The sequence below is a fragment of the Formica exsecta genome, unplaced genomic scaffold (assembly GCF_003651465.1).
Source record: "Formica exsecta isolate Colony F162 unplaced genomic scaffold, ASM365146v1 scaffold233, whole genome shotgun sequence".
In the NCBI taxonomy this organism is placed as follows: domain Eukaryota; kingdom Metazoa; phylum Arthropoda; class Insecta; order Hymenoptera; family Formicidae; genus Formica; species Formica exsecta.
Window position 1 is genome coordinate 1,520,585 of NW_021849616.1, and position 9,127 is coordinate 1,529,711.

Sequence of the window (9,127 nt, forward strand, 5' to 3'; positions counted from 1 at the left end):
TAAAAATTTTATATAAAATAAATTATATATATATTTATACATATACAATTTAAGTTATATATAAAATAGAGATTTTTTTTTTTGTAATCTTGTAAAATCTCGAGAGCCAAATATTTCATTGATCAAAAACTTTGATATTTTTGATGCACACATCATTAAGATTATTAATTATATTAACTACGATTATATTAATTACGAATAATATATATATATATGTGATTTAAACATTGAGAAATTTTATATAAAAATTTTATATAAAATAAATTATATATATATTTATACATATACAATTTAAGTTATATATAAAATAGAGATTTTTTTTTTTGTAATCTTGTAAAATCTCGAGAGCCAAATATTTCATTGATCAAAAACTTTGATATTTTTGATGCACACATCATTAAGATTATTGATTATATTAACTACGATTATATTAATTACGAATAAATATGTCGTTTGTTGACAATACGTTAAACTAATTAAACGGTATGCAAAGAGGACTACTCAATAATAATCAAGCGACATTAAAAAAATGTAAAATAAAACTATAGATAAAATTTGATATTATATATTATTTGATATTATATATACTACGATTATATTAATTACGAATAAATATGTCGTTTTATAATAATTTACTTAATAAGAATGAAGATTTTTCTTCTTGGATTAGAAAAGATTATCCTTTGGCGGGTTATTTTAATCTCTGCCAGGAATTTATCTTTATATGCGTGTCCGACTATCTCGTATACAAGTACCTCTGGCATGTTACCTTGCGATTTATTTAATCGTTTATCTCATCATTACATGCGTTTCGTGGAACGCGAATCACGTGCTCGCGGCAATACTCGAAATCGCGAGAGGAAGCCCAGCTTGAGATATTTTCGAGAGAGTCGCGTTAATTTCCGGAGCGACAGCGAGCATTACGGATCTCAAGGGCTCTCGCATTACGGACGTAATAATCCGCAAAAAAGATCGAAAAGACTGACGTCTCTCTTTCTCTCTCTCTCTGTCTTTTTCTTTCTCTCACTTGATCACGTCGCGGTCAGTAACGCGAGACCCCACGGAAATCTTGATACACCCACGTCCACGTGTAAAACGCCGTGTGCTATTTACATAACGTACAGTTACATGCCGTAGATGCGTATTATACTTACATACATACATTGGTCAGGCCATCTGTATATCACACATTATTTTCTCCGCGTGAGAAGAGATCGAATAATATCGCTGATTTTAATTGCATAAATTGAGATTTTTTTCTATTATTCTATATTGTTCATTAAATTGTTCATTAAGGATTTTTTTATAATAAGCATAGACGTGTAATAATATTTAATATAAATATTTAATATAAATATTTATATAATATTTGTATTTCTTGCAATTGTGTGAACAGTTTTGCATTTTTGTTATCGAAATCTGATTTCTTAAATTGATACCATCGATGCTTATTTTAATATTGTCATGGAACTGTTAAGTTTTTATGGCCTTGCATTCCTTTTCTCGTAAGATTCAAGAATATCCACGCAGCGATTCATATTAATATTTAAGCGAAAGACTAATTATGCGATCGTTGAAAGTAGCTAAATTTCTATCAAATATTATTAACTTGTATTGTTTTCTAAAGTGCAGCTATATTTCTTCTCTCCTCGCGCTCGCGCGCGCATCTCTTGCGAGAAATATAATTATGTCTTAGCCATGATTTTCCGGATGCACGACCTCTCCGCTCACACGCACTTTGCGTTGTTAACGCTCCCGCACTCGCGGAACCACCCCTTCCCACACAACCGGTACACACCCCCACATACGGTAGAAGATGTACACATGTTGCGTTCTTGACGGTAGTGCGCGTTCTCTCTCCATTCTTTATTCTTTTTCCTTTTTCGTATCGTCTGCGTGCGCTCGCGATACATAATGCACTCTGAAACGTGCATTGCGTGCACATATGTTATTAATTTTTTTTTTATTGCCTTGTATCTGTTGTGATACAACTTTTAATCATAATTGCTTTTACAATAAATTCCTCTGATGAATAGATATGGCTATTTCTTATACGAGTTTTGTAAAAGTTGTTAAATTATATTTTCGAGAAAAAACAGAAAAAACTTACAGACACTTACAGAGAATGAAATCATGAGGACTGATATGATAAAATTAATTAAAAGCTTTTAACAATTGTTGTAGTTTGTGACCTCGATTGTTTTTTTTAATTTGAATAGAATTTATTATTGTAGTAAACAGGTTCCATCTAAAATAATCAATTATACGTGTACGCCAATGTTTTTTTTCTTTTGCAAGTATAAAATGAGACCATTTTCAATGGAAATTGTGATTAATAAATCAACATGAGAGACGAATAATTGCACAAAAATCGTCGATGCTATCGGATCGCTTAACGTCGTTTAATGATAAACACGAATTATTTCGTGTTTTCTGCCTCTCGTGGAAGCATGACTAATGCGCCGCTTCGTCACGAAGAATATCTTGACTCATGAATAAAGACCTTCCACTTCCGGTGCGTTAAATGCCCCACGGTACAAAACAAGTAACAAAGGATGAATGACAGACAGACGGACGGACGCGAATGAAACGAGACACAGGAGAAGAGCAAGGATTATGCGCGGTAAGGACACGCGATGCAATAATTTATATCCAGATTACGCACAGCTCTCTGCGTTTTGCTCAATTTGCTGTTTGTCTGCTGCGTTAACGACGTGTAATTGTTTCTCGTGCTCGAGATACATGCGGAACGTTATTTGCCATCTTGATAATTATTTGAAATCAGTATGTTACAAATAAATTATTAAAACATGAAATTTTTTGTTAAGGCTATGATTTTTAAATCGAGTTTCCAAAAGTATATAATAAACAAATATAATGTGTATGTGGCTTATACATTTTACATAAAGAGTCATTTTTTTATAATATAAAAATCAAATATACACATACACATACATTACATTATTTTTTAAATCTATTATTTATTAAAGTTTTATCTGTAATATTAATTAAAGTTTCCTCTAAAGTTAAGCATTCTTCTTTTAAATAATTAATTCTTGATTGTTTAGTAGCACTATGCTTGCCAAGCTAATAAGACTGAGAGAGTCAACAGTACGTTTAATGTTAAATGAAAGACACAAACATCGGTCATAAAGATCGCAGGACTCGCATGAAACGCCGCCTCTATTTCTCTACCTGTTGTGTTGCATTGATCCTTGTGCACTCTCATGAGAGTCTCTTTCTATTTCTCTTTCTTTCTCTCTCTCTTTCTCTCGCTTTCTCGTTTCTTCTAGCCTGCGACACCGTTATATGCTATGTGATCCCATCGCGCCCAGCTGTCCGACAGTTGTGCAGGTGCGCGACACAGCGCGTGCGCGTGTGCTTACTGTATCGATCGCTTGACATTACGTTAAGAATTAAAAAAATTCACCCTTATTAAATGCCGATAGAATTAATTTTCAACGAAAGATGTGACAGAGTCGCACGAAATGATTTTATGGAAAAAGATGTAAAGATTAACATGACTTAATAGCGTATTAAATTCACGCTTAAAATTTCAATAAATAGGAAAGGTTTAACAATTTTTAATCTTTTATAATTTTTATATTCTGGAATCTTAAAAGTGATTGACGTGTTTTTTGAAGAAAATACACCTTTCCCGTTCTGTCTACGAAGACTATATCGTATATGCTTAGTCCACATCAGACGTGTAACAATCAATCAGTTGTACCTGCAATAACGGATCGAGCAATGTTGGGGATGGCATAGTCAAGATATTCCTCGACAGGTCTAGTTTTTCATTGTGCTAAAACGGAAGCGTTCCTAGATCGCGCCTAAGCGCACTGAGAAATTGAATATTAAGATATTCAAGATAAAATTATACGCGCGTGTTTCAACTACCATTTATTACACAGTTACATGTTACGCAATACAAAGTACATTTTCCGTTATGTATTTTACTAGTTACGATGATAGATGATAGATGATTGATCGAGATCGTTTTATTTACGATATATGTATATATCGCGATATTTTATGGATCTACAATATATTTTAATCGGAAGTTCTATAAAATACATGTGAAAATAATTAATGTTCCGAAACGTACAGATTTTATATTTATAAACAAAATATTACATACTATATATCTTTCTTGTAACAAAACGCAAATATTTCTCGATTTCTCTAATTAATTTAATTTACATGATATGATGGTAAGTGACCTGCCATCTCACGCAACTAGTCGAATGATTAAACGATCAGATCGAGTTCTTAAAAAGTCGATATGTTTTTTATAGCAACGCGCCTTAAAGGCTTAATGGACCCGATCGAACGTGAACGTTTAATCACGCCTCTCCCCGGTAGCCAGTCGCCGAATGGAAAACGCGCGACTTTTACCGCACGGACGATATTTCACAAGTCCACTTATCCGTCCTTATCAGATGCTGAATACCCGTCCTAGACATGCCTGTATGTAAATCGATCCGTCATCGATCTTTCGTGCGAGAAACTGCGCCGAGAGCGCTCCGTGAGAGTACACGACGCGGCCGGTTGCCTCATAGAGACAACATCGTTGCACACATGATCTACCTACGCGCCCTATAGCAGAGGATTTATGGGTACAACACGTAGGTTAAAAGAGATAGGGGGAAAGGGGGGCTGAGCGGAAAGGAACGAGCGAGAGAGAAAGAGAGAGCAAGGGCAAGCTCTCAACATAACTACCTTTGACACGCAAATATCTTACGATTGTCGCTTTCTATGAAACACGCGCTTTCCAGTTCTCGCCGTTCGCCGCGGAAATCGTTAAAAGATGGATGAATCGCAATTACAACGCTACAAATTATCCCCCCTTGCGATTGAGCATGCGGAATATACGTTCCTGTCCCTCGCATGGAGCCGGGAACTCGAAGAGACAGACGCTGGTCTCCAAGTCTATTCTGTGACTTCTCTCTCTCTTTCTCTCTCTGCCAGAATTGTCGAACAGGACAAGCCGGTACTACGTTCTATCCTCGACATCGGATCGCGATAAATTTCTTCTGCTGCCCCGCTCTTCACAATATATCTCGCTCTCTCACTTCCTCCACGCCTCTTCCTTCCTCCGTCTATTTCCAGTTCTCGCGTTATATCCGTCCTAGCACCATTTGTCCTGCGCGCCGGTTCTCTGAATGACCGTGCACCGGACTCTCCTATATACCTGTGTGACGATGCGAACAACACATAAACGAACACACGCGCAGATTCTCATCGGCAAAAGCGAGACACTACATCCGTGTATGCAAGTTTGCGTATATGTGGAGAAATTTCAGCCTCGGTAACCTTGGCTTCCCTCGGACTCCCACTGTCATCAAGAACCTCTACACCATTTGCCGATCTCCCCTTTTCGTGACTGAACTGTAACGACTTGTACGAGCGATGAAGGAGTGACGAAGATTCCCCTCATTTTCTCGTCAAATCAAAACGACTATCGATGTTATTACCATAAAAAATTCTGGAAAAAATTATAGAAAAAATTTAAAAGTTTTGAGCAAATAGTGAAAAAAAGAATTATTTATCCGCAATATTTGACGATGTTAATGTTATTATCATTAATTATTTATTACAATAATTATCATTAATGTATTATAATTAATTATTTAATATTTTGTTTCGTAAAGATTAACAAATATACTACTCATAAATGACTATAAATACTAACGCGTAGCTCGATAAGTAGCTTAAGAATAATTATCTAATATCGTAACGATTATAAGTTGATTATATGAAGCTTATTACATGTTGTTTGTTCTGCATCAATGCCGGTGGTTGCGCGCATCATGTCGCAATTTATATGTAACGCATCGACATACACTTGCTCATTGAACTTTTCAAATCGTTCCTACTCGCGTGGCATGATAAATCGATGAATCATGCGATACGTCCAGTCACATTTGCACAGTCAGATCGCTAGATATGATTAGTCCTCGAATTATTACGGCTTTGTTTGTACTTCTGGCTTGCAGTGTTTTTTACTATAAAGTTCCCCCTCTTATTACGTATATAAAATATTTTTAAAATCAATTTTTGAACAGACTGTTTGATAAATTTGAAATCAATTTTTGTCGTATATAATCAACTTAAAAATTAGATTCTCTATAATTTTTTATAAAATTTATTATTTCGATGATAGATAAATGCGTAATTATATAACAATGTGCGTAATATTCATTTTTATGTATTTATATTATTTGGAATTAAATTAATTAAATTTATCGATATTAATCTCGAAAATAATCAAACTCTTCTTAGAGTTTTTCTTAACGCTGTCGATCGCTATAAATTATCGCGAGCACTGTAATATTTAAACGTTATCATTTTACGTCATGCTCGAGTTGATTCGCACGACAACCAATTTAACTTGTTGTACGCTAAATCGCATCGACTTGGGCGCGATTTAACTCGAGATACATAACGATACGCCTGATGTTGCTCTCGGCGGATCGACTAGCGAAAATCGAGATCGCAGGACACTGGAATCTCGCGGCATTTCGCAAAGACCAGTATATCGGGAACACACATACTCACACGCACAAAGTTCTCACCAGTTCCTTGCATCTTTCCTTCTCCTTCTTTTCTCTCTTTGTCTCTCTCATTTCCTTACTCTTCTCTTCCTCCCGCTTGTTCTCTCTCTCTCTCTCTCTCTCTCTCTCTCTCTCTCTCTCCTCACGCACGCACGCACACGCACATCGCGTAACGCACAGGACGGCCTTCGCTGCGAATAATTATGTAGGGGATTTTTCAGTCGCTATACTTCGCCTCCCTTCGTCTTTCTTCCTCTCCCTCTCTCTTTCTTTCTCTCGCTTCTATCTCTCCTCGTATCTCTCTTCGACCTCAACGAACTGGTCTCGCAAACTTGGAGAGGAGAAAAGACTCGCTCGCGCTCGTCATCGCGCGCGAGAGTTCGTTCCCCGTGCACGCCGAGAACGATAGGTACGCACATCGCCGCGAACTGCTGTCGGACTGGTTCGGAACAGGAACGAGAAGCGCTTCTTCGCGGTGCGGTCGTAACGATGAGATGCTGCTCTCGGGGATACGTCGAGATTGCGCGCGCGACGACTCGACAAATCCTGCTAAGCACGAATTTAAATATTCCACATTACAAGCGTGTGAAACCGGCGTATCTGGCGTTCTATGGGAACTCATAAGCCATTAAAAATTTTATTTTTATTTTCAACGGTATACTACAATTTTTGATAATTTACATACCGATAATTTTGGCCATTAAATCAAAGAAATTATCTCAAGAGATTGTCAAATTGAGATGATTCTAGAAAAAATTCTGTCTGAAAAGCAAATAACTGATTAAATAAAATAGCAAACGTTGTTACAAGCGTACCGAGATGAAAAACTTTTATGCTTGCGAAATCGAGAACTATAGAATTATTGAAGACGATGAGGCAAAGAAGAGAATAGTGTGGGTGATTATGAAATATGAGGAAAGAAAAGATACTCGTATCTCTGGAATTATGCGACTATTTTTAATGTAACTTTTGTTTTTTGTTCATCTATAATCTCTGGTATAATCTTTTTACTTTTAAAACTTTTGCATAAATAAGTATTTTACGTAATTATATTCTCGCGTGTATGGACGTTAATTGATCGATCAACCGATGCATCAGACGAAGGTCTCTCGCTTTTATTATCTTTTATCGCCAAGTTTGTCAATAAACATCGCCGTTGATAAATCGATGGGTGAAACATGAAAAATTGTCGAATCGCGTGATTCATGCCGCAGAAATCGCATGACATTCCAGAATCTTTTCTCTTCACTCCCTTCCCTCTCCTCTTCTTTCCCCCTTCTCACCTATGTTTGATGCAACGAGAACGGTCGGGAAAACGAGGAATTAATGCGCTCTATGCATTCGCGCAAAAAGCATCGCAATCTTGCGATCATTTATTCTCACGATTTTTCTTCGATCTCTCGTCCTCGCAATAATTCATCGCGCCTGTCACTTCCCAACTGGTTTCGATTGAATACGCCGCCCCGTTCGATGCGGTGACTGTTTAATGATTAGCGAGATTTCACTTCCACAGCTGATACCCCGCCTTTTCTCTGAATCTCGATCTCTACTTTTCTCTCTCTTTTGCTCTTCTCTCTCTTTTGCTCTTCTCTCTCTTTTGCTCTTCTCTCTCTTTTGCTCTTCTCTCTCTTTTGCTCTTCTCTCTCTTTTGCTCTTCTCTCTCTTTTGCTCTTCTCTCTCTTTTGCTCTTCTCTCTCTTTTGCTCTTCTCTCTCTTTTGCTCTTCTCTCTCTTTTGCTCTTCTCTCTCTTTTGCTCTTCTCTCTCTTTTGCTCTTCTCTCTCTTTTGCTCTTCTCTCTCTTTTGCTCTTCTCTCTCTTTTGCTCTTCTCTCTCTTTTGCTCTTCTCTCTCTTTTGCTCTTCTCTCTCTTTTGCTCTTCTCTCTCTTTTGCTCTTCTCTCTCTTGATTTTCTTTCTTCTTTGTTTGCTTATAAATATTGTATAATTAAGTAAAATAATTTTATCATAATATATTTCTCGAGATACACACATACGCGCACATACAAATATATCTTCTTCGCGGATTTTATCTCGGCCGTTATAAAAGCGCGGCGAATAATTGGACGAGATGCAGTAGGACGGAATGCAGGTGCATTTGTCTACGGTACTAACGCGAATACATTTCTCTCTTTCTATCTTTGTACGTTCTCTTCTCTCTCTATCTCTTCTGCTCTCCTTCGGTTCGCCCGATGCGCAAATTAAGGGTGATTCCGGTCGAGTGGAATCGCCATTTCGCATGAAACGACCGCAGTTACTTCTTTTCCACTTTTTTCCTTTTCTTCCTCTTTTTCTTTCTGCGTCCTGCTAGTCCCTGGAACCATCCTCGTAAATGGGTTCGATACGGAAGTTTTATTAAAATGCGCCATAATTGTGTAACATAAATATCCTCTTTACTTCAAAAGTACTGTTGCAAGCTCGATTTTCTACGTGTATTATCATTTGACTTTGCTTCTCTCTTGTAATCGCGCGATAAGAGGCAACGTAATAAATTTTTACGCTCGATAAGCGAAAGAATGTTTCGTTTAAGACTTGTTTCTTTGGAAGCACACGTGCATATATATATATATATATA

The 9,127-nt window shown here is 36.9% G+C and overlaps 1 protein-coding gene across 4 annotated transcripts in view; it reads left to right on the plus strand.

Moving 5' to 3' along the window:
* LOC115235763 (rho GTPase-activating protein 20-like) overlaps nt 1–9,127 on the plus strand; it is a 199,780-nt gene that overhangs the window by 134,530 nt on the left and 56,123 nt on the right. The window lies entirely within an intron of this gene.